Source organism: Bidens hawaiensis, unplaced genomic scaffold, assembly GCF_021521415.1.
Source record: "Bidens hawaiensis isolate Kalapana, Puna unplaced genomic scaffold, B.hawaiensis_p1.1 tig00018902_1, whole genome shotgun sequence".
Lineage (NCBI taxonomy): Eukaryota > Viridiplantae > Streptophyta > Magnoliopsida > Asterales > Asteraceae > Bidens > Bidens hawaiensis.
In genome coordinates, this window is record NW_027492871.1 from 375,717 (window position 1) to 401,123 (window position 25,407).

The window sequence follows — 25,407 nt, forward strand, 5'->3', positions numbered from 1 at the left end:
TCGGACCTGCCCGACTCTTCCCTTGGCTCGGCCGGCCGGCGGCGGTATGCGTGTGGTGTGTGTGTGTGTTTTGGGGTGTTAGGGAGTTTGGTGAAAATGAAGATATTTTGGGATTTTGGGGGTATTTATATCCCTGAAATCCCATTCTCATTTAACCCATCTCAATTAATCCACGTCCAAGACCCGCTCCCTACCTGATATTAATTAATTACGCGAAATCACTAAACATAACTTTCTTTATTCATCATTAAAATTTTTAGGATGTTACAGGGAGGCTTTTCCTGCGGGAACAGCTGGCGTACTGCGCGTAAGGTCTTCATCTCTCTAAGCATGGTGGGTCCTGCGGAACCAGTTGGTCTTTGCGCAGACGTTCCTCTTCAAGGTGAGTCTTGCGGGTCTAACTGGGCCCTGCTGGGACCTACCTCTTCAGGGATGGTAAATGTGTTACATGAAATGGTAGACAATTTTATGTTTTATGTTCTCATGCATCTTTATTTTCATTTCTAGATCTATATGCTTTGAATGTTTCTTTGATTCAATTGTGTAATCCAAGTTTTTAGATTTGTTGTAATGTGGTTTTACTATTTTAGTTTTGGCGGTTTATGGTTGGTAATCATGACATCCTGTTATTGAAAGTATCATGGTTTATTTTTGGTAATCATGAGATCCTGTTATCAAAAAATATCACAGGAATCGTTATTGGAGAGGGCATGGTTTAATTTTGGTAATCATGAGGTCCTGTTATGGAAAATTCAAAGGTAAATTGCATGTTCACATCATGGGTTGAGATGTGTCATTCGATGTGTTTTATGAAAAAAACTAGTGAATGCAAGATCGAAATTTGAGACCAAAGGGAATCAGATGATTATCATCGCATAAATTTATATATTTTCTGGTTAAAATAAAGTTATTAACATTAATGTGTAAGAAGTATCCATACTTTTTATTGGGTAGTTTTTAAGTGTCAATAGTTGATTTATTACATTTTAACCTCCATAATCAAAAGTTTAAGAATCTTGTTACAAGATTAAGGTTGGTCAAAACATGTTTCAACATCATGGAATAAACATTCAAGAAGTGTTTGAATATCCATGGTAAGATTGATTTGTTGACTATTCTCTACTTCAGTTTGTGGTCAATATTGGCCTTGTTGTGATCTTTTTAAGGCAGTGGCTAACATTTAATGAACTACAATCTAAAGATAGCCTTGTTATGTCATCATAGACCCGGTCGTGTAACTTTACACATACGGACATGATACAGATTGAAGCAAATCTAGCAATATATTCTAGCCTTTGACTGGTCCCCTCTTGATGGACAATCATGACCAAAAGGCCAAAGGTTTTTTATGGCTATTTTGGACTTTTAATATCATTTGTTTTTTGTTTGAATTTGGAATAATATCACCGTCATCAATTGAATTTGCGAACAAAGTGGCCCATCGAGCGTTTGAGAATGTTTCAAAAAGTTGGTAACACTCGAGAAGTTTGAGAATGGCCGAATGCAAGTGACGAATTGCTTGGAATACGAAGAATGACAACACAACTCGTACGTCCAAACTCATATAAATACAGCTCGACCTGAAACTGGTTCTAATGCAAGTCTTGTGATATGAATAACTTACCGATCCCCTTGACAATTGCAAGCTGTTAGTATGTCTTTTCTTGATGGAAAGTTTCATATAAGTTTTGTTAGTGTGTCTTTCTTTGCAGAAACATATGTGCAATTCTTTTGCCATCAAGAACAAGTGTTTTGATCCGCCACTTTTGCTTAGAGCATCCACAACAGACTCCAATTCCCTAGATCTGGATCTAGTTAGCAATGGACAGACTTAGAGGACGCAAGCCTCCTTGTTGTGGAGTAAAGTCCATAAAAACAAGTTTTTATCTACAAACCTGAAAAGAACTAGGTGAGGTGGCATCCATTCTCTCTCCTCTCTCACATGCACACATATATATTATATAATATATACGCACATTTGATATTATTTAATGGGGTTTGGGTACGTTTGTTGTTGTCGAAGAAACTGGAGTTATTGAGAAAGGTTTGAAATGTGATGTGGCGATAATGTGACGGTTTGTATGGGTTTGCTGTAGATATGCTCGGTCAGTCTCAGTCCCCTCTTGACGGTACACCTCTCAGTGTGCTAGTCACATTGAAATTGAAGAAACAGCCAAACAATGATGGCAATAAAACCAAACCCAATGAAAAGTCCGAAGCATTAGACACGAGTCTTGTTCTAGTTGGTAAGTGTTTCTCAGCTGCAGCATATTAGAGTTTTGTTCCATTTTTTTCACATACAATCAAACATGTATTGAGTAATAGGTATAGTATCACATATGAGACGTGGTTTTATAATCATGAGTAAGATTTACCCGTCGCAGACATGTTGCTCTCATACGACAACCAAACATTGTCTATGAAATTTACTTGTTGAACGAAACCACCAACATAAAAGCAACTTGAAAAGGCATAAACTATTCAATTCAAACTTAAATAGTAACAAATTTAAATCAACGAAGACTCAAAAGAGGCAAATAAAATCGTCCTTTTCTAATAAAAATAAAACGGATGAAATTGATTTCGGTTATCATTCCTCTTGTTCCTCACTTGGCTTGGCTTCCTTAATCTCATCAGCACCTTCATCCTGTATCAACATTCAATTACAATAGATATTAATTAAGCTTTTCCGATGATGTCATCCGGTTAGAACTTAAATTCAAATTTGAAGTTATACCTGCATATCAGACGTCCACAACGTGAGATTATCACGAAGAAGTTGCATGATCATAGTGCTATCCTTGTACGAGTCTTCACCCAAGGTATCCAACTTAGCAATGGCCTCATCGAACGCCAGGAAAAAAATCTTATTAATTCTTACTCTCAAACATTTGTACAAGTTTTTTAATCTTATACCTATTTGGCAAGACTACACGCACGGTCCGGTGAGTTTAAAATCTCATAGTAGAACAGTGAGAAGTTAAGAGCCAATCCTATACGGATTGGGTGGGTTGGAACGAGTTCAGCGTTTGCAATATCCTACACAATTAATATTCATATTACAGATCAATCAACAAAGATAATACAGAGTTTTGTGTATTGGTTTTTCATGATTAAAAACTGTGTATATTTTAACTAGATCACAACAAATCAGCATGGATTTATACAAACAGATACACACTTGAAAGAACCTAATTTCTAGTAAAACAATCATTATTAAAGCCCTATAATAACTTATTATATGCAAGTCCACATTAATCATATGCAAATCAATTGTCCAGTCAAGTATGCTCTAAATACAAGCACATCTACACATCTTATTGCACAAAATCAAAGCGGATTCTTTCTCGCATTTCTTTAATTCAAAACTCGAAATAACCTAATCTCTATATCAAATCTGAAGCCTGACTTAACAATTAACATAAGCAAATGTACATTACTCATATTCAAATCAATTGTCTAGGTCAAGTAGAGTTATACAAGCAGATCCACAAATCATAACTCGATATGACCTAATTCGAGTTACAATATGCAAATCATATAACGAAGTCTAACTAACTACTTTCTACCCTGACTCGATAGTAGTTTTGCTTCAAGTCTTGAAAACATAAAGCACATAACACTCAACTATTGAAACATCGGCTGATTGGTGCATGTACCCTTGTTTTGGCCATTAACACCACCACATGATGGCTGATTAACCTTCCACCACTTTTAACGTAATTTTCATAAAATAAGTAAAATAACGTCAATGCAATTTCACTTTTTCCCACCCAATAAGGAACCACACATGTATACATTATATACTAACTCATTAACAACTCAAATAAGCAAGTGCATATACCTGAGCCGCCTTATAAGCAACAAGCGCATTCTCAGCCGCTTCTTTCCTTTCACCTCCTGTCTTAAACTCCGCCAAATACCTATGGTAATCTCCCTTCATCTTCAAATAAAACACCTTCGAATCACCCGAACTCACAGTTGACACAAGGTTCACGTCCAAAAGCCTCAACACCCTGACACATATATCCGTAAGCTCCTCCTCAATCTTCAACATGTACTCCTTGATCACTTCCACGTGATCAGTGTTACCTCTCGACTCTTCTTTTTGCTTGATTGTTGATATAATATGCCACGAGGCACGCCGAGCACCGATCACGTTTTTGTAGGCTACGGATAGGAGGTTGCGCTCTTCGGTTGTGAGTTCTTCGGAGTCTGGGAGTGTGGTGGTGACAGTGGCGGATCTAGCCAATAATTTCAGGGGTAGCACAATTTTTTTAACAATACATTAAAAAAAACATAATACTCTTCACCTATTCAATTACGTAAATCCTTCTTGATAAACTTCAATTTAGAGAAACATCTTTCAACGGTTGTCGTTGCAACTGGTAAACCAATGCTAGCTTAATTACCGATAGACCAATGATTTCTTTGGTTGTTGTGTTATGTCCTTTTTTTTTCCCGGTTCAGTTTTCAAAACCCTCATAATATTGGGCTTTTTTTTTTAATCTAAATCGGGTTACTATGTTTTAATTAAATAGCGGGTTTTTAATTATCAACTAGTTGTGGCTTTTTATTTAACTTGTGCTTCTTAATAAAACTTTGAGAGTGTGGTGTTGGGCTTTTAAAAACATTTGTGGGCAGTAACAGAAGTTAAGTTTTTTTTATCGAGGGTCTAATAGAATTTTGAATTTACATTCGCATTTAAATAGTTTTTTAACAATCGATATAGTATAATGCAAGAATGATTTTTTTGCTTTTAGTACTCGTTTGACATCCGATAAAATTGAAACGACACAAAAATATATTAGCATAACTCATGTGTAAAATTTATTAAAATGTAAATAAATTATAATCAAATTAAACAAATCAAATAAAAAAAGTTAATCGAAACAATTAAAAGACCTATAATCTTTTTTATGTTATATTAAATAAATGGACAAAGAAAATTATAAAACTATAATAATATTATTATTATTAAATGTTTATGTGACTAATGCTTTGCACTTTTAGAAAAAAGACAAAATAAATATGTATAATATATTATACATATTGGGCCCAATAAACCAATAAGCCGTCTTCTTCATTGTATGAAGAATCCTCCGGTGCTTCATTTTCATTCTGTCAATAAAAAAAATTCCGATTTCTCAAAGTTCTTTTCATCTAAACTATTCCCTTGGTTCCGTCGATGTTTGAGGGCTAGCATAATATAATTTCAAGGGTAACGTAAGACATAAAACGTAAAATGAATGCAAAAATTTCCACTTCATCGGAAAAGTTGAGGGGTAGCGGGTGCTACCCCTGCCATTGTGTTCGGTCCACCCCTGGGTGGTGAGGTGTTCCATGTGTTTGGCCATGGCTTCGTAGCTGAAGAAACACTAAGTGACCCCGAGTAGATTATGGATAATCTGGGGGTTAAGTAATGTTTCCCACGAGGGTTAGGTCCGGCAAAGAAGGATGTTCTTCAGATGACCTGCAAAACAGACACCGTGAGCTCGTCACTGAGAAGGGGAGGGGGTTCCTCCTTGTGACCACCCTCCGGCGTGAGAATCAGACTAGATTGCTCTGAATATAAGTGTATATTGAGAGAAATAGCTAGTGAAGGTAAAATACCAGATGATCCTACCGTTCCAAGATGTTGGAGTATTTATAGCCGAAGGTAGGTTTCCAAGCAAGTACAGCCAGCTGTATAATATTCCTGTTCTACCAACTATGGGCTACGCACGTGCCATGCTGGTTGGTGGGTAGGCAGCGGCTGATAGTGACAAGGCCGGCTGTGTACTGTTCCCTTTCCACCAACTGCAGGCTATGTGCGTGCCACGACAAGGGTTGGTGAGTAGGCAGCGGCTAATAGTGACAAACAGTACTAGAGCATGCTCCTCGTACTGTTGTCGGTGAGCTGTCACCCTGTGATTAGTTCATGGGCTGCTTTGGTCAGATCTTGTCTATTTTGTCCATACCTTGGCAGGTATAGTACAAAAGATCTTCCAGAAGCATACGGACTGGCTCATTTGGGCGGGAGTATTCCCGCCTTGCTCATTCCTTCAGGTGACACTGAATTATTGAGAGTTAGTGCCTTGTGCGTGTAGCCTTGCTATTAGTGCGGGTAGCCTTCCCTGATGGCTTGTATCCGCAGCTGCGGGGACAGGCGGGGTACTTCACCATTGGGAGGCTTTCCCTGCTGGAACAGCTGGCGTACTGCGCGTAAGGTCTTCATCTCTGAGCATGGTGGGTCCTGCGGAAACCAGTTGGTCCTTGCGCAGACGTCCCTCTTCAAGGTGAGTCTTGCGGGTCCAACTGGGCTCTGCTGGGACCTACCTCTTCAAGTCCCCCCAGTCCAATGTTCTTCTCATGAATTGTTAATAAGTGAGGTGAACTTTGGACTTAAGCAAGGGGTTTTGAAAAGGATTTAGTTTTTAGGTTGTCCGTGGGGATTCTTCCCGCGGTTTCCCTAATGTCACGTGCAGAAATTCCCGACTTTTCTGCTTGATCTTTGGGTATGATGCGGGTAGGTGTGTAACCTCCTCGCAAGTCAGGAGCGTTGAGTTTCACTTGTGTAGATTCTCTATGAGGTTTCGGTAGATTTAAACATAGTGATCAATTATGTTAAAGAACCAATTCCATCCTGGAGCTCTGCTGGGACCTACCTCTTCAAGTCCCCCCAGTCCAATGTTCTTCTCATGAATTGTTAATAAGTGAGGTGAACTTTGGACTTAAGCAAGGGGTTTTGAAAAGGATTTAGTTTTTAGGTTGTCCGTGGGGATTCTTCCCGCGGTTTCCCTAATGTCACGTGCAGAAATTCCCGACTTTTCTGCTTGATCTTTGGGTATGATGCGGGTAGGTGTGTAACCTCCTCGCAAGTCAGGAGCGTTGAGTTTCACTTGTGTAGATTCTCTATGAGGTTTCGGTAGATTTAAACATAGTGATCAATTATGTTAAAGACCCAATTCCATCCTGGAGCTTCAAACAATCTAGTTCTCAACGTTCCCGCTATGCGGGGATGTTATTTCCCTTTCCGCAAGCATGGCCCAGAAGATCCTTCTTGGTTTCAATTCCCTGCGAGTGCTAAGTATGTGAAGGGTTTCGCCTTGACACTGTACCCGCACTCGTCTTATAGTTATCTTACTTCCAAGGTATTCTTGGCGTCCATTCCATGCGGGTGCTAAGTATGTGAAGGATTTTGCCTTGACACTGTACTCGCACCTGTCTTATAGTTACTTGGTTGCCAAGGTAAGGGGTATAGTCCCGCTTACTTTTGAATCTTTTTGAATCTTTTTGAAATTCGAAGAGTTGGTGAAAGGATAAGAACAGTCCAAACTGTTGAAACGTTGTCCGACGGTTTCTTCTGACAGTGTCAGGACGTGCAGGAAGTTATGGCGACGTGACAGTATATAGTCATTCCAGACGCTTTTTCAGGCGCGTGGGCGCGATTTTTCGGGCGCGTGGCTGCGGAATTTACGGCGCGCGTCCCGTCAACAGCTGTTGCCAGCTTGCTTTTTCCACGTGTCATAGTTTCATTGCACCTGCTCTTTTCTCTCTCCTCCGTATTAAATTCATCGCATTCATTGCGATGAGTATATAAAGGGGGAGAGGGTTCACGGTAATCCACACTTTCACTTCTTTCTTCTTCTTCTAAGCGATTTCTGGCGAATACTCTAACTTTCTGTCGAGCATTCTCCTGAAATCGTTCTTTACCTCCAAAACATGTCATCTACTCATGATCCAGAAGCTACCGTCGAGGAGTCTGACTTGTATGTCGAGAACCCGACGTCTACGTCCGATAAGGACGATAAGAGCACTGCTGGCGAATGCCAGTGTGCTCTTCCCATCGAGCTTTACCGGTACATCGTCCGGAAGTTCATGCTCGAGCCGTTCGAGCCTGAGTTTCCGGAGCCACACCAGACGGTGTACGATGTCCCCAAGGGCAAAATAGGGGTATATGCCGCTTTCTTCGTCTATGGGAATCTTAGGTTCCCGTTTATGAAGTTTGTATACCGTGTTCTGGATAGACACGGTGTGCACCTGACCGAGGTACACCCAATGGCGATCGCCAAGATCCGCCATTTTGAGTGGGTGTGCCTCATTCTTGGCGTGGATCCCCACGTCGACCGCCTGATGACCTTCTACTCCTGGAGGTGTATCCAAGGCTGGTATACCCTGGTCACCCGGATCAAGGGTTAGAAGATCTGCGCTACCGAGCGCAGTCTTCGGTCTTGGAAGCGGGAGTTCTTTTACATCTCTGCCCGTGTCGTCCCTATAGTGATGACATGTAAGAACGGGAGAGCTCTCCCCAGCCTTCACGCCTCCAACTACCAGGAGGCGGAATGGTTCTCTAAGATTTCCCGGATCCAGACTCCGGTTTACCGCTTTCCGGAGTCCGGGATGGTGATGCTCTGTATGAGCAGGGTGTGGAAGGATGCTGGGGCGGATGCGCCACAGATTCCCATCGTACTTGAATACGGTTTGAACTTTATCCCTTACGGTATGCTCCGTCTTCTTTGTTGATTTAAGGTTTTTTCTAACTGTTTTTCTTTTTATTTCAGAGGGAAATGACCTGCAGTCCCTACTGCATCCGCGGGAAGCTGACGGTCCCGCTCGGTTGGGTACTCGTGCTCTTGACGAGAACGAGTTGCCCATCCTTGCGCAGACTGCGGATTGGTTTGTGGAGGCCTACCCGCCAGGCCACGAAATACTGAGCGCCACGCGGCCAGGTAAAAGACTATTTAACCCTCGCCCTCTGAATGCTGAAACCTCTGCTGGAATTCCTCTAATCTTGTCATCTTCTGATGAGGAATCCGCAGATGGTCCTTTTCTTGCGCGGAAGAAGAAGGCTGTCGGCGGGAAGGGCAAGGCGAAGGTTGCCTCCACTGCCGATCAGGGGAACCGGTCTGAGTCGGAGACCGAGAGTGAAGAAGCGGCGGGGAACCCAGGTGGTGTTGAGACCACTGCTCCGGAGGTTGAAACGGCTGTCACCTCCGAGCAGCCCAGGACGACGACGGTGACCGGTACGAAGAGGCCGGCTCCATCGGGTTCGTTCCCGCCTGTTCGCACCTTCAAGCTCAAAAGGACCCGTAAGTGTACATAACTTTAACTTCATATCTTTCCGCTATTATACTAATATATCTTGTCTTCGTGTAGGCGTGGATGCTACGGCATTCCAGAGTGGAGCGGGATGGAGCAGCTCTGGACCCATGAAGGTAGGTTTGGTCAACCTACCCGAGGCGATGACCCAGGCGGCTACGCCTGCTTGCAGTACTGGTTCAGTTGCTCATCCCGTTGAGCCAACTGTTCCAGCTGTAACATTATCCCCGCTGGCTGTCAGTGCCATTTTCACAAAATCCATCACTGAGCCGGCGGTGATTTCTCTTGCGGGTTCTTCCGCAGCCGCGGCCACGGTTGTGAGTTCACCTCCGGTGAGTTCACCTCCGTTGGTTTCCACCGCGGCAGCCTCCACCATGCCTCCTCCGGCGCCTGCGACTACGGCCAGTCTTTCAGGTACGTTTGGGGTTGGGGCGTCTAGCCAATCCTTGCCTCCTTCCCGTCTCCTTGACCTTTTGGACGGATATCCCTTAGGTTCAGGTGATGGGTTTGGTGGCTATCGGCCTGTTGTCGACCCTACAGGTGCGTAGGGTTATTTTGGCCTATATCCCTTTCATCATTTCTCTCTCTTAACTGTTTTTTGTTTTATTGCAGTTCGTGATTCCAACGAGGTGTACGCTCCTCGGTGGAAGATCCGCCGGGGAACGACCCTCCGGACTGCTGAGGAGTTCGTCGAATGGGCGCGTTACGCCGCCCCAAGCGGTGCGCTGGGGGAGGCCATGGCCAGCTACCAGTAAGGTAGGCTGTCCAACGAGCTCCGAATCCTCCTCGCCCGGATGCAGCCGCGCGTCGAGCTACTTTGTCGTGAAAACGACAAGTTAAAGACGGCGCGTAGCCTTGAAGTGGCTCGGGCGCGGGCTATCCGGGAGGAGAGTGCGAAGCTTGCCGCCGTTGCTGCGGAAAAGGAGAAGGCCTTCAAGGCCCTCGAGGTTGAAGTTCAGGCCCGGCTCGAGGCCCGTTCCAAGGCTGCCCAAGTTGTTAACGAACAGCTTCGGTTGGCCAAGGAAACTGCACGGAATGCAACCGAAAGGGCCACCAAGGCTGAAGCTGTTGCTGAGCCTCTACGCATCGAGAATGAGGAACTTAAAGCCAAATTAGAGAGGCTCCAGCAGGCTCATGATGCTTTGGCCATGGAAGATGCCAAGAAGCTCCAAGAGATCTTGGACCAGAGGGGGGTGCTTGACCAAACTGAGCGTAAGCTAAAGGGCGTCGAATAGGCTGCAACCAAAGATGTGTTGCTTGCCAACCTTACAAAGAACGAAGCCGAACGCGCCCGTAATGAAGCTCAAGCTGCCCTCCAGGAGGCTCTGGTTACCAAGGAATGGCTTCTTCGAGAAGCGTTGTCGCAGGTATGCGCAGTTTCACAATTTCTTTACGCTTTTCCTTACACTTAGAAGAGTTTTTGATATACTTCTGTTTTTTAGGTTGTGCATCGGGTGTTCACGAACACATCATATGACGATGCGATGAGCGCAGCCCTCAACGCTTCTCATGAGGATGGGGAAAAGGCTGGATTCTTGCTTGGTCTAGGGTTTGTTGAACAAGGCATTCCGCCTTCCAATTTCCCTCTTTATAATGTGGATACTGAAGCTGCGTATGACCAAGCAGTGAATCAGTATGCCGCCTTCCCGCATCCGGTGGTGGAGAAGGTAAACGAGATTGCTGCTGCTGATGATGGGCTAACTATCCTCAAAGCTTTCCTTGAACCGCCACACTCTACTGATGGTGCGGGTCCAAGTGGGAGTGGTCCTGAAGCTTGATACTTTAGATCCCTTTCCACCATTAGAGTAGATTTTTATGTTTAAAGACTTCTAATCTTGTATGCGGGTATGTACCCAGCAATTCTTTTAATGTTTGAATGTTGATGGAATAAAGATTATTTGTTAATGCCTTGCCTTGTTTATTTCACGCATATTTTGTTTTAACTTAGCAATATCTTGAGTACTTAGATAAGTTAACTTTTCAACGTGGCAGATAATAAGTTAAAGTTTTGCTTCCTCTTTCGTGATTGTGCGGATAAGACCGTCACTTTCACTTAGTAGGATGGCTAAACTTTACCTATATCTGACCTGCGTGGAAGTTTTCCTCATCTTTTCCTTTGAAATTTTCTAAGTATTTTGAATAAGTTAACCTTTCGACGCGCGGTTGCCAATAGGTCAATGTTCAGTTTCCTCTATCATGATTGTGCGGGTAAGACCGTCACTTTCATTTATTGGGATGACCAAACTTCACCTATAGCTGACCTGCGTGAAGGTTTTCCTTAGAAATTTTTACCGTTAAATGTGTTTATGCGGGTTTTGCCGCCTTCCACACGCAACGACTTACTTCTTCCCATATTTATGCGGTGAATACCGGCATCAGTGTGGGAAGTTCATAAGTATAAAGGTAAGGCTATCAACACAATGTGATAAAGGAGAATCATTTCCATTAGAAGTGGCTCTAGGCCTTTTCTTTACAAGTTTGGAATTGATCTACATGTAACATTTGCGTAATTGAGCTCCGTTCCATGTTCTTGGGATAGGAGTGCCATCGAGCCTTTCGAGCCGGTATGCGCCTTTTCCCAAAACTTTTTTGATAATGTACGGTCCTTCCCAGACCGGTGCCAGTTAACCTGGGCGCTCTTGGTTTGAAGCCTCGTTGTTACGCAATATGTAGTCTCCTACATTGAAGTTGCAGAGTTTTACCCGCGTGTTGTAGTACTTTTGCATTTGTCGCTTGTAGTTTTCTTCACGCGCTGCGGCTAAGTCTCTGCGTTCCTCGGTTAGCATAAGGTCTAACCGTCTTTCCGCATCATTGTCTTCTGGCTGAATCAAGACCCTTGGTGAGGGCAAACCAATTTCGACTGGGACCATGGCTTCAGTGCCATAAGTGAGGCTGAACGGGGTTTCTCCCGTACTGGCCTTTTTCAGTGTTCTGTTTGCCCAAAGGACGTGTGGAACTTCGTCTACCCAGCCGGATCTGTGTTCCAGGAGTCTTTTCTTTATGCCTTCGACGATGCTTTTATTTGCTCTTTCCACCTCACCGTTACCTTGCGGGTGTGCCACTGAGGTAAAGGTGTGGGTGATTTGAAGTTCTTCCAGCCACTTTTGTAGCTTCTTGTCAGCAAAGTTGGTGCCGTTATCACTCACCAAAGTCTGTGGAAGTCCAAAACGACAAATAATAAATTCCCAAATAAATTTTTTAATATGTTTTGCGGTTGTTTGGGCTAAGGGTTTTGCTTCTATCCACTTGGTGAAGTAGTCGATGGCTACCACTAGGAACTGAACGTTTCCTGCTGCTGTAGGAAATGGGCCTGTCACATCGATGGCCCACTTCTGAAATGGCCATGAAGAGGTGACTGGAACAAGTTCATTCTTCGGGCGATGCGTGTTGGGTGCGTAGAGCTGGCAAGACCTACACTTTCTGATGTATGCCAGCGCATTCGTATGCATCCCCGGCCAAAAGTATCCCGCGTTGTTTAACTTAGCTACAACAGCGCGTGGACATGCATGTACTCCACAGATGCCTTCGTGTACTTCCCTTAGGAGGTAGTCAGCATCTTGGTTGTCCACGCATCTTAAGAGTGGGCCAAGAAAATTACGTCTGTAAAGGATGTCATCGATGAGTTGATAGTTTAATGCTTTACAACGTATTTTTCTTGCCTGTGTTTTTGACTCTGGTAGTATACCCGCTGCAAGGTAATTTATTATCGGTGTCATCCACGTTTCTGTGCCGGTTTGGATGACACAAATTTCCTTGTGCGGGACTGATGGTGTTTCAAGGAGTTCAATGCGGATGTCCTTTCCCAAATGGGTGAAGGCTAATGATGCAAGCTTGCTTAACGCATCCGCAGATTTGTTTTCGCTACGCTTGAAGTGTATGACTTTACAATCATTAAAATCGCGCATAAGGGTTTTTGCTTGTGCGAGGTACAGGGCCATTGTGTCGTTCACGGCCGTGTACGTTCCGTTTATTTGGTTGGCTACTAACATGGAATCCACGTGGGCTTCCAAGTTTTTCACTCCCATTTTACGCGCAATTCTCAGCCCGACCAAGAATGCTTCATACTCAGCTTCGTTATTCGTACTTGGAAAATCCAGTCGAATAGCGTAAGTGTATTCTTGGCCTGCTGGGTTGGTTAGTTTCAACCCTGCGCCTGAACCCTCGTTGCTGGCTGCTCCATCGGTGTAGAGTCGCCAGACATCATTGATGTCCTGTGCTGGGGAGGGTTGAGCCTCCTCCTGGCACTCTTTCTCCCGCGAAGCGGGGACTTATGCTATAAAGTCGGCCAGGACCTGGCCTTTTATGGCTGGTCTTGGCTTGTACTTTATCGCATATTCCCCCAACTCAATTGCCCATTTGGCTAGACGTCCCGATAACTCGGGTTTGCCTAGAACGTTTGCAAGTTTGAAGCTGGTGAGAATGGTGATTGGGTGACATTGGAAATATCGTCTTAGCCTGCGTGAAGCCTGTACAAGTGCTAAGACTAGTTTTTCCAGGGTAGAGTACCGGGTTTCTACGTCTGTTAGGACACGGCTAACATAGTAAATAGGCATCTGGATACCTTTCCGCTCTACTAGCAGGACTGCCCCGGTTTCTCTATCTGTGGCAGAAAGATATATGATTAATTCCTCCCCCGCTTCTGGTGCTGTGAGCGTTGGGAGTTCGATCAAGCGTGACCGAATTTCCTGAAAAGCTGCTTCCGCTTCTGGTGTCCAGTGGAAGTGCGTTTTCTTTAAACAGTTTCTCAATGTTGACACGAATGGGAACGACCTATCCGCATGGTTTGACAAAAAGCGGTTAGGTGCGACTAGGCGTCCATTCAGTGTCTGGGCTTGCTTGATGGTAGTAGGTGATTCCATTTTGATAATGGCTTCGACCTTTTCAGGGTTCGCTCTGAAGCCATCTTTAGTAACAATGACTCCTAAGAACTTCCCTTCTTCCGTCCCAAAGGAACACTTGCTCGGGTTGAGCTTCATGTTTATCTTTCTGAGCGTGTTGAAAGTTTTTTCGATGTCTTTCAACATCGCTTCTGGCTCAGGGATTTTGATGACCAAATCATCCATGTAGACTTCCAAGTTTCTCCCAATTTGGGCATGAAACTCTTTGTCCATCAGGCGTTGGTATGTGGACCCTGCATTCTTAAGTCCGAATGGCATCATTTGATAACAAAATGTGCCATCGGGCGTCCGAAATGCGGTTTTGTCCTGATCATCTACAGCCATGTGGATTTGATGGTACCCCTTATATGCGTCAAGGAAGCATTTAAGGCGAAACGGTGCTAATGAATCCACTTTGAGATCAATTTCGGGTAACGGGTAACAATCTTTGGGGCATGCTTTGTTTAAATCTTTGAAATCTATACACATGCGCCATTGTTTGTTAGCCTTCGGTACCATAACGGGATTTGCAACCCATGTTTGATATCTACTAACGCGAACGATGCCCGCGTCAAGGAGTTCCTTGACTTGGGTTCTACACGCGTTAGCCTGTTCCGCCCCCATTACTCTGCGCTTTTATATGACTGGCGTAAAAGCCGGGTCACACTTGAGCTTATGCTCTGCTTTACTTCGAGGTACACCAGTCATGTCAGTTGGTGTCCACGCGGAGATGTTAGCGTTTCTCTATAGTAAGCGTTTGAGTAAGGTGCGCGTAGGATCAGTGATTGTTGGGCCAATTGTAACAGCCTGGTCAGGGTATTTGCCATTGAGGGCCCATTTTTCTAGTTCGGTGATGGTTGATTTAGCCATCTTTGGTTTGGGTTTAGACGAGACGGATGCGATGCATACCTGGGGGATACCGGTGATCATCGCTACACCCTCAGCAGTTGGCCATCCCATCATGCCGTGGACTGAAGATACCACGGCGTTGAATCTTGCCATCCCGTCTCTCCCGAAGAGAATGTCGTATGTGTGATGTGGCTTCCTCATTACGACGAAGTCCACGTCTTCTGTGGGGAGTATTTTCCGTCCGTGAGAATGACGGGGAAAGATAGGATACCCAGGGGTGTGTTTGTGCTGCCGTCGAACCCTTCCATTGAGGCGTAAACCGTTTCCAGGCGTTCTTTGTCTTCGTCGTCTAGCTTGTCAAAGAACTGCCTGTACATAACCGTTGACGAGGCGCCGTTGTCAACAAGAGTGCGGGAAGTTATGTAATGCCCCAGCTGGCTTTTGATGACGATAGGGCCTTCCTTGCTGGGTCCTCCTGGCACTCGCGGGAAGCGCACCTCAGCTTCCTTCCATTCGCATGGTTCTGTCGTTCGTCTTTTTCTTCCTCTGATGTTGCCATGAACCATGTGGATGCTGATGTCAACGGGCTTTCGTCCGTTGCCTTTATACCGGTTATCATTCATTCCTCCATTCTTGATTGATGCCACAAGGTGTGCAAGTCTTCCATCCTTGACGAATGTTTCAACAATATCCTTCAAGGATGTACACTCCTCTGTATTGTGACCCTTTGTCCCGTGGAAGTCACAGGATTTGCTCTGATCCGCATTAGGTCGCTGTCGGATCATTGGAGCTTTTGGCCATGGGAGTTTTTCGGTGGCAAATATCTCCGTGACGCTGTTGGTGAGTGGCGTCCACCGGTGTTTTCGGCTTGAAGGGTGCGTGTTATCCCTTCCGCCAACAAGAAGGCGAGAGCTGGATGAGGTGTCAAAGTTTACCCTTGACTGCCAAATACCTAGCTTCCTCTTTTTGTTCTGCCGGGCGATCCGAACATTGTTTTCTCTGGTCCTCTGCGTGTAGAGGTGTGTACTCTGGGGAAGATCCCTACCCAGTTGCTTCTCCGTCTCGGCAAAGTGCTTGGCCGCCGTCATGATGGCATCCCATGTGGATGGCATGCCGCCTTACCCGTCAACGTGCGGATAAGCTCTGGGTATTCGGCGCCCTGGATGAAAGCGGCGCGAACAAGATCTTCACTTATGTTGCCCAGACTCAGCTTTTTGGAGTTGAAGCGAGTGATGGAGTCTAGTAAAGATTCATCTTCCTCTCTCATGCAGTTGAGGATCGTCCACTGCTCTTCAGTATATTTCCTCTGTTGACTGAAGTGTTGGCTGAACTTGTGTTGAAAGTCTGCCCAATCATAGATGTGGTGGACTGGTAAACGATCAAACCACGCCCTGGCCGCTCCAACCAGCGTCATCAGGAACATATAACACCACGTGGGTTCCGTCCAGTTACTGACGGTTGCCCACGCTATGAATCTGTTCAAGTGATCGTCTGGGTCGGATAGACCATCATAAGTGCCGATGTTGGACATCTGTTTGGCACTTCTCGGGGCGATTGCTTTCGCAATGTCCCTTGCAAACTTGGATGTTCCCGCATTTGCAGCAGTTGGTCTAAAGGTTTTGGAGAAGTCGCGTGGGTTTCCCCCCGCGTTCCTTGGTTTGAAGGTTTCTCCGAAATTCCTTCTTGGTTGGAAGTCCGTTTCTTTACGCTTCCCTTTCGCCCTACGGCGAGGGTTCGCGTCAGTGTCGGATTCCTCCCGATCATCGTCCGAGTACTCGCACTCACTGTTCATGTTGAGCTGTTGTCGAGTGCTTCCGAATTCGTCAGCCTGTTGGAGTGAACGCAAGCGTTCATCCAACTAAGCTTGGAATTCCTTCTGACGTGCTTCGGCCCACGCCTTAACTTGATCGAGTGTTTGGCGAGGGAGCCTCGTCTGTTTCTCCAACTGGGCATCAGTGAACCCCAGTGAAATATTGTTTACTGCACTTGCCCCGGCTTGGGTAACCGGGGTAGTGTTCGTAAAATTTGTGTAACCGCCGGTGTTCCCCCCAGTAGCTGGGGTTGTGGTTACCGGGGTTTCTTGGTCACTTACTGGCCTTGGGACCGGAGTAACGTTAACCATTTTTTCAGAAGTTTTGAAAAAACTGAATTAGTTCTAGCTTTGTCCCACGGATGGCGCCAATGAAGAAACACTAAGTGACCCCGAGTAGATTATGGATAATCTGGGGGTTAAGTAATGTTTCCCACGAGGGTTAGGTCCGGCAAAGAAGGATGTTCTTCAGATGACCTGCAAAACAGACACCGTGAGCTCGTCACTGAGAAGGGGGGGGGGGGGTTCCTCCTTGTGACCACCCTCCGGCGTGAGAATCAGACTAGATTGCTCTGAATATAAGTGTATATTGAGAGAAATAGCTAGTGAAGGTAAAATACTAGATGATCCTACCGTTCCAAGATGTTGGAGTATTTATAGCCGAAGGTAGGTTTCCAAGCAGGTACAGCCAGCTGTATAATATTCCTGTCTACCAACTATGGGCTACGCACGTGCCATGCTGGTTGGAAGAGATGGTCAAAAAAACCGGTTGGGGAACCGGTTTGCCGGTTTAAACCGGAAACCGGTTTTTACGAAAACCGGTTTTTTAAAAACCGGTTTGACCGGTTTACAAACCGCCGGTTCGTATTTCGGTTACAAGTTTTAGATCCAAAACCGGTTAACAAACCGGTTAATGAAAAAACCGGTTTTTTTTAATAACCGGTTATGGAAAAACCGGTTAACCGGTTTATAAAAAAACCGGTTTTTGACCGTTGTGGAAAAACCGGTTAACCGGTTTCTCCATAACCGGTTAATCGGTTAAAAACCGGTTTTTGACCGTTGTATAACGGCTATATGGCCGTTTTTTTTTTACCGTTTTTTTTTTACCATTTTACCCCCACAAACATCTATATATAGTTTAGGTTGGGTATTGGTTAGATCACACTCGATTATACAACTCCAAACGCTCTAAACGTTTATTTCATACGCGATTATTTTGTTATCTCACGCTCAATTATACCACATTACCACTCCATACGCTCTTATTTCGTAGTCGATTATCATGGCCTCCCAAAGTGCTGCTTCATCCGTCAACATGGGTGCCTCGAACACGGGAGAAACGGTCGTTCGGGTCATCCCCACGAAACGAAACCATGATGTTTGGCAACATTTCGACCTATGCGAAATGTCTAACGGTGGCCAAAAAGCTCGATGCAAACATTGTTTGAAGTTTTATGACAAAGATGCAAACTCCACTTTAAAAGCGCATGTACAAAGGCCCTTTTGCAAGGCCTTGAAGGACGAATCGGGAAGTAGTTCGCAGCCGGAGATGACGAATCAAGGAGCGGTGTTTACGTACGACCTTGAAGCGGTACGTCAAAAGTTTTCAAACTTTGTGATTCAACAAACACTTCCTTTCAACCACTTCGACAACCCTCAATTCACGGAGATGATGCAAAAGTATGTTCAACCACGCTACCAACACGTAAGTCGTTCGACCCTTAGAAGAGATTGTCTTAAAGCATGGAAAAACGCTAAATCCGAACTAATTTCATACTTTTCAAACTTACAAACTGGTGTAAACTTAACAACGGATGTGTGGTCGGTACCTCATGGTTCGCCCGACTCATACATTTGTGTGACGGCTCATTGGGTTGACCCCGAGTCGTGGCAAATGATGAAACGAACCGTTGCGTTTCAATTGTTTGATTACCCGCACACGGGTATAAATATTTTTAAAATCTTGGATAAAGTCATTCGACAATACAAGATTGAACATAAAATCTTTTCAATTTCGTTTGATAACGCATCCAACAATACGGCCGCGCTTGGCCATTTAAAATTAAAGTATAAACCTATTTGTGATGGAGCGTTTTTTCATAGCCGATGCATTGCACATATTATCAACTTGGCCGTGCAAGATGGGTTAAACGTGATCGAAACGCAAAGAAACAATTTTAAAAGAATGTTACGAGATGTTTTTAGCAACAATAAAACATTTTCAAGGTACAAAAAATTTTGTGTAGAAGCTAATTGTCAATGGTTGGGGCCAAATTGGGATTGTCCAACAAGATGGAACTCGACTTGTAATATGTTTGAGAAAGCCATCCAACAAAAAGAATCATTAATTGCGTTTCATCAAATTTTGTCAAGTAGGGGTAAATGTGCACCGTACGATCCTAGAAACTGGTTATTGATTGAGATCGTTACGGAGGTCCTTCAAATTTTTAAATCTTGCACAACTAGTTTATCCGGGGTTTACTATCCAACAAGCCCCATTGCTTTACCAAAAATTGCTGTCATGTGCACAAAGTTGAGTGAACTTCATTGTAGGGGTGCACCTTATTTTGATATGGGTGTAAAAATGAAAGAAAAATTTAGAAAATATTTTCAAGAACTACCCGCTGTTTTGACATGTGCTGCTGCGTTAAACCCTTGCATCAATGTTGGTGGTGTTGAAGCTTTAATAGAAAAAATTTGTGATGAGCTAGAGTTAAACGACGATCCTACCGTTCCAAGATGTTGGAGTATTTATAGCCGAAGGTAGGTTTCCAAGCAGGTACAGCCAGCTCTATAATATTCCTGTTCTACCAACTATGGGCTACGCACGTGCCATGCTGGTTGGTGGGTAGGCAGCGGCTGATAGTGACAAGGCCGGCTGTGTACTGTTCCCTTTCCACCAACTGCAGGCTATGTGCGTGCCACGACAAGGGTTGGTGAGTAGGCAGCGGCTAATAGTGACAAACAGTACTAGAGCATGCTCCTCGTACTGTTGTCGGTGAGCTGTCACCCTGTGATTGGTTCATGGGCTGCTTTGGTCAGATCTTGTCTATTTTGTCCATACCTTGGCAGGTATAGTACAAAAGATCTTCCAGAAGCATACGGACAGGCTCATTTGGGCGGGAGTATTCCCGCCTTGCTCATTCCTTCAGGTGACACTGAATTATTGAGAGTTAGTGCCTTGTGCGTGTAGCCTTGCTATTAGTGCGGGTAACCTTCCCTGATGGCTTGTATCCGCAGCTGCGGGGACAGGCGGGGTACTTCACCATTGGGAGGCTTTCCCTGTGGGAACAGCTGGCGTACTGCGTGTAAGGTCTTCATCTCTGAGCATGGTGGGTCCTGCGGAACCAGTTGGTCCTTGGTCAGACGTCCCTCTTCAAGGTGAGTCTTGCGGGTCCAACTGGGCTTTGCTGGGACCTACCTCTTCAGTAGCGTTCGGATTGTTCGGAGAGTTTGGCCATGTATACGTGTTCTTCACGTGATGGTGATGGTGATGGTGATGGTGATGCCATTGGTGGTGGTTTTAGGGTTTTGGAGAGGAAGTTGACGATGGGAGAATTGTGTGAGAAAGGTGGAGATTTTATAACCTAAAATTAGGAATAATAATAATAATAATAATAATAATAATAATAATAATAATAAGAGTTAATGACCATTTTTGTCTATGTAGTTTGCTATTTTTGCCACTTCAGTCCAAAATTTAAAATTTTGCCAATTTAGTGCTCATAGTTTTAAACGTTAGCCAATTACGTCCCCCAATCTAAAGTAACTTTCAAACTTTGGATTGAAGCGGCAAAAGTATCAAACACATGGACGAAAATGACCATTATCTCAAAATTAAAAGGGAGAAAGACAAAAATACCCTTAAACTAACGTCATAGTTGGATGTTGTTAGACGGGCGCGGCGCAATTGGCCAATGTTTAAAACCATGAGGATTAAATTGACAAAATTTCAAACTTTGAACTGAAATAGCAAAAATAGCAAATCACGGGGACGAAAATGGCTATAAACTATAATAATAATAATAATATAAGAGGTTACTGGCCATTAACTTATTCGTGACAAATTTTCGTAAGCTAGATTGAGGTTTACCACAGCGGGTCTTTGGGAAGTGATAAAGGTGTGCAAGCCGGGTGTTTTTCTAGAACCTGAAATGGGCCGGGTAGGAATTGGTTTCGAGTTTGGTCAACAAAGTCAAGAACCAGGTCAGGAGGAACCGATTCTAGGTATGGTCGGGTTTTATATCAGGTGTTGGCCGGTTCGGGTTGGGGTGGAACTGATTTTGGTGGATCCGGGTATGGTTTTTCTAAAGAACTGAAACGCCGTTTGTACCCATAAGTCAGGTACACTGGGTTGGGTCCAATACAGGGTTTTTACCCACCACCAGGCAGTGAGTTTCCTAAGGAATTGATGATAGGCTAGTTACTAGCGCTAGTTGCAATCACGGACGTAGTTGATGGTTATAAACTTATAGTGATAAGAAATATAATATAATATAGTATTAAGGGAAATATTGCTTTCCAAATAGAAAGAATTACAATTATGGATGCGATTTGAATGATCATTGATAATGATACAAAGTTATCTAATATTGTAATAAGGGAAATATATATGTTATTCGATTTGTGAAGAATTAGTCATAAATCATAAATGACGTTTATTTATATAGATTTATGTTATGAGTTTTGATGCAGTATTGCAATGGATCAGTTAGGCAGTTAACATCTACTTGTTGCATTGTTTTAAAGTGTAACTAAAACGTGGATGTGTAATTAAAACGATTAAGAAGACGATTATTAATAAATTTAGAAAAGGTTGATTGCTTATAATTGTTTAGTTATACAACAAATTATGGACGATAATAACTTTAAATTAAATTATAGAGAATGCTTGGTAGGATTACCTTACTTAAAGATTTCATATAAAATAATAGCGTATAATACTTAAGATTTCTTACTTAAAAACGATATGTGAGAATTTTCAATTACAAAACGTAACCAGTCGTAGAGCCCTAAGTTCGTCGTCCTTAATTCCCTTGTCATTTATGTAATATGTGTGAATTTATGGAAGGTTTAGATGATAGGTAGGGCAATGCTCTAAGGTGTAATGGTTGCGAGCTTTTGTATTTTTTTATAAACTATCAATTTATAAAAATATCTATATTTTTAGCACTAACTAGTAACTAGCGTTTGAGCCCAACCAAATTCTTCAAATAATTAGGTTTGGTTGAACACCGAATGTAATTCGGTTCGTTTGAAGAAGATTTTGGTTTGCTTAATTTCCGGTTTAATAATTTGTAACCAAATACTAAATACCCTATATATTTAATACACGTTTAGCTAGTTTATTTGGTAAACATATATTTAAAGTAACCAAGTATTCAACAAATTCAAAGTTCCAAAAGGTTTGAAATTGTGTGTTGGGTCTAGGCCCGCCCAGATATAAGGGTGTGCACACAACTTAAAAATCTATACCAAGTGATCCTTTGTCATAAATCATTTGTCCTAGAGATGAGCTCGGTACCGTACCAGTACCGAAAATATTGATCCCAAAAATTGTCAAATCTTGGTATCGGCACCGGTACCGAAATATGTGGTTCGGTACCGGTATTGAAGGTAAAAATTTGAGAAATACCGGTACCGTACCGATCCTGAAACTCAAAACTTTGGTACCAATTCGGTACCGACGGTACCTAATCGGTACCGATACCGGTACCAAGTAGCAAATGCTCATCCCTAATTTGTCATATTGGTCAAACTTCACAATTTCAATAACTTTACTACAATAATCGTATTAAAAAAGAGTATTGCATAAAGGTTTGGAATTCCTAAATTGCAAACATAAATAACATAAATTTATGTGGAAGGTCCTTAAGCAGGAACAACACAAATAAATAAATAAATATAAAATATCGGGGACATCAATGAATTGGATACACAATAAGAGGGTTAGATATAGGTTGATTTGGATAATTTTTACGGTAATCATATTGTTCTCTATCAGCTTTGATTCATGCTACAAACTACAAAGCGTGTTTTCACCTCCAACCCGTTTCGACAACCCACATATGTTCACTACCACTCCTAAATTTAAAGAAGCATAGGAAGAAGACATACCTTTAGGTGGTGGCAATCAATGATTCTTTTCACTCGGGCTGGTTTCTTTTCATTGGTCTCTTAAATAGATTTAATCGCTAATACCTGAATTTATCATTACTTCACAAACACATGCACGTTAGAAAGATTTGGTGACCCTTATATACCAAACTTCTTGAGTAAATCGCGCACAAAAAATATGTAGTCTTCTTTTATAGTGTTGGCCCCACAACTATCTTGTAGGTAATCAATACAACAGTGTGACGAAATAATAATGAAAGAGGTATCATGCACATTATGTATCAAATATAACTGTTTGAGTAAATACATATGAGCATTCCTGACAGCTTCTCTATCTCTATAATTACTCTAAAAAATACTACATTTTCTGTCTCATATACAATAAATAATATTTTTTTTTTACCTATTTATCATTATTTTTTCTCTCTCACTTACTCACAACCACTTTTAAATGTATTAAAAAATAATTAGACGATAAACAGTGTTTCTTCAAATTTATCCATCTTTTTAAAATTTTTCCCTCCTCCACTCACAACCACTTACAACCCTTTAAAAAGGTTTAGAGTTTCATCTCACAAATTATAGAGAAGCTGCTAAGAATGCTCTAACAAGTTAAACAAAATCCAAAAAATGGCTGACAAGATTCTACAAGCGAAACATGTTGAATACAAGATCTACACCATCGTATAACGTGTGTCTAAGTCTTTTACTGTGCTTAATCACTCTTCGTATCTCTAGTTATTGGTGTACATTTGTAAAACAATAACACGTTAGTGCAAACATTATTTCGAGTCAATCAAAATTCTTGCAGGACGCCAGTCTAATGTGAAGAAGAGACGGAGGGGTGAAGTCGAATGAGCACACACATAACCCGAGACAAGCCTTATAGAAAAACAAAACAAACAGAGACATGACAATCAATGACATTCGTTACAAGTTACACGTACACTTCATCAAATCAATTACTATATTGAAAAATATAGTTGAAGATAAATGACACAACACGTTTAAGGATACATATATAGATAAATTTTCCTATACACCTCATCACCTGCGTTAAATGTATGTGACAACAAAGTTTGTCCTATATTGATAGAACATGTTTTGTTTTGATGGCACGTGCAACTAAGATGTGTTGGCACGTATGCATTAGAGAGTTTGACTGCCAACACATAGGACCATTGCTACCAAGTACCACCTTGGCAACTTGCAACTGGCAAGTGGGCCCACCAGTTAGAGACAACACAACCAATGCCCAATTCTTTTTTAGTATTTTAAAAATTAATGTTCTCTTTTATCTTTTGCGTTTACAAGAGCGCGTACTCGGTGCACTAGGTTTTCGCGTTTACGCATGACCTATGAATATGCCGAATCGCTTCACGATATGTTGTGTTATAGGTTACGCTCTACTTCTTTTACGTTTACAAGCTACAACCAAATAGTTATATTTTGTTTTTACGATTATTGTTATTAAATGATAAGTGATGCTCTACTTCTAAATTTAAAGAGCCAGACATGTATTTAACTTACATAATAACCATTTCTCAGAGCACTTGTATAGTAGGATGCAAAGAATAATAGGAAACAAAAAATCTTCAAAACTTAAATATCTTGTAACAACTTTAGTTCAAATCCAGGTATCATTCATAGGCAACACTATATAGTCAAATATGGCAAGATTTTGTAACCATGGCTCATGAGTAACGACTAATGACAACCCGTTTTTCTATTTATTGTTCTCTCTCTCTCTTTTTAATTAAGTCGAACGTTTGGTACGCTTATTTATCTTGTCTATTTCTATGAACATTTATCTGCCTTTTTAGTTATCAATTGATCATGACTAATGGGATAAACAATAAGCATATTTTGTTTAGGGTATTTATTATTCTTCCTACGCGTGTAACATAAATATCACAAAATGATTAAAATGATGAAATGACTTATCATATAATAAAACAAATTCCTCCATAATTGTAGGTTGTGTCATGTGTGCTCCTTCGTTCTTTCCAAAGAGTTAATTTGTCCCCTTCATAACACTTTCCACATAATCTTTAGGCTACTCAAAAGTATTTTAAAAAATTATTAATTTTTTTTTTAATTTATAGATTATAAACTAAAGTATACCAAGTTATGTTGCACACATTTACAAGAGGAATGATATCGTAATAACAAATGTTTCTATAGTAATCACGAAAGTCAACACTTTTATGCGTGTGATAATACCTCTGTAGTCATGCTAGAGCACATACACAAATATAGCCATGCCTTGTGAGAATAAATAGTTGTGTATTGAATTTAGTTCACGTACATGACCTAAATCACCTTTACGTCCTACTTTAGTTACATTACAGAAAAGAATACGCGTAACTATGTTCATGCAAATTTGCGTGGTAATATATTGCTAAAGGTATGAGAACTAAAAATGTTAGATTATACCTTTCATTAATACAACATAATACATTGTTAGAGATATGCAAACTAAAAGATTATGTTACCTCTTTCGTTCATACTATACAATACAAGTACATATGTGGCTAATACATTGTGTCTAATACCTGTGGCCAACTTTGCAATCTTTTATGCACACATTCAGAACACTATTATCATTCTAATGGCTTGATTTTTTAGTTTTGACATTCGAAAAATAAACGAATGAAAACCTATATGCTACAT

The 25,407-nt window shown here is 42.3% G+C and overlaps 1 pseudogene; it reads right to left on the reverse strand.

Annotated features, from left to right (window-relative positions):
- Positions 1 to 2,548: 2,548 nt before the first annotated feature.
- LOC143557345 (14-3-3-like protein) lies at positions 2,549 to 5,120 on the reverse strand (annotated as a pseudogene).
- Positions 5,121 to 25,407: the final 20,287 nt, after the last annotated feature.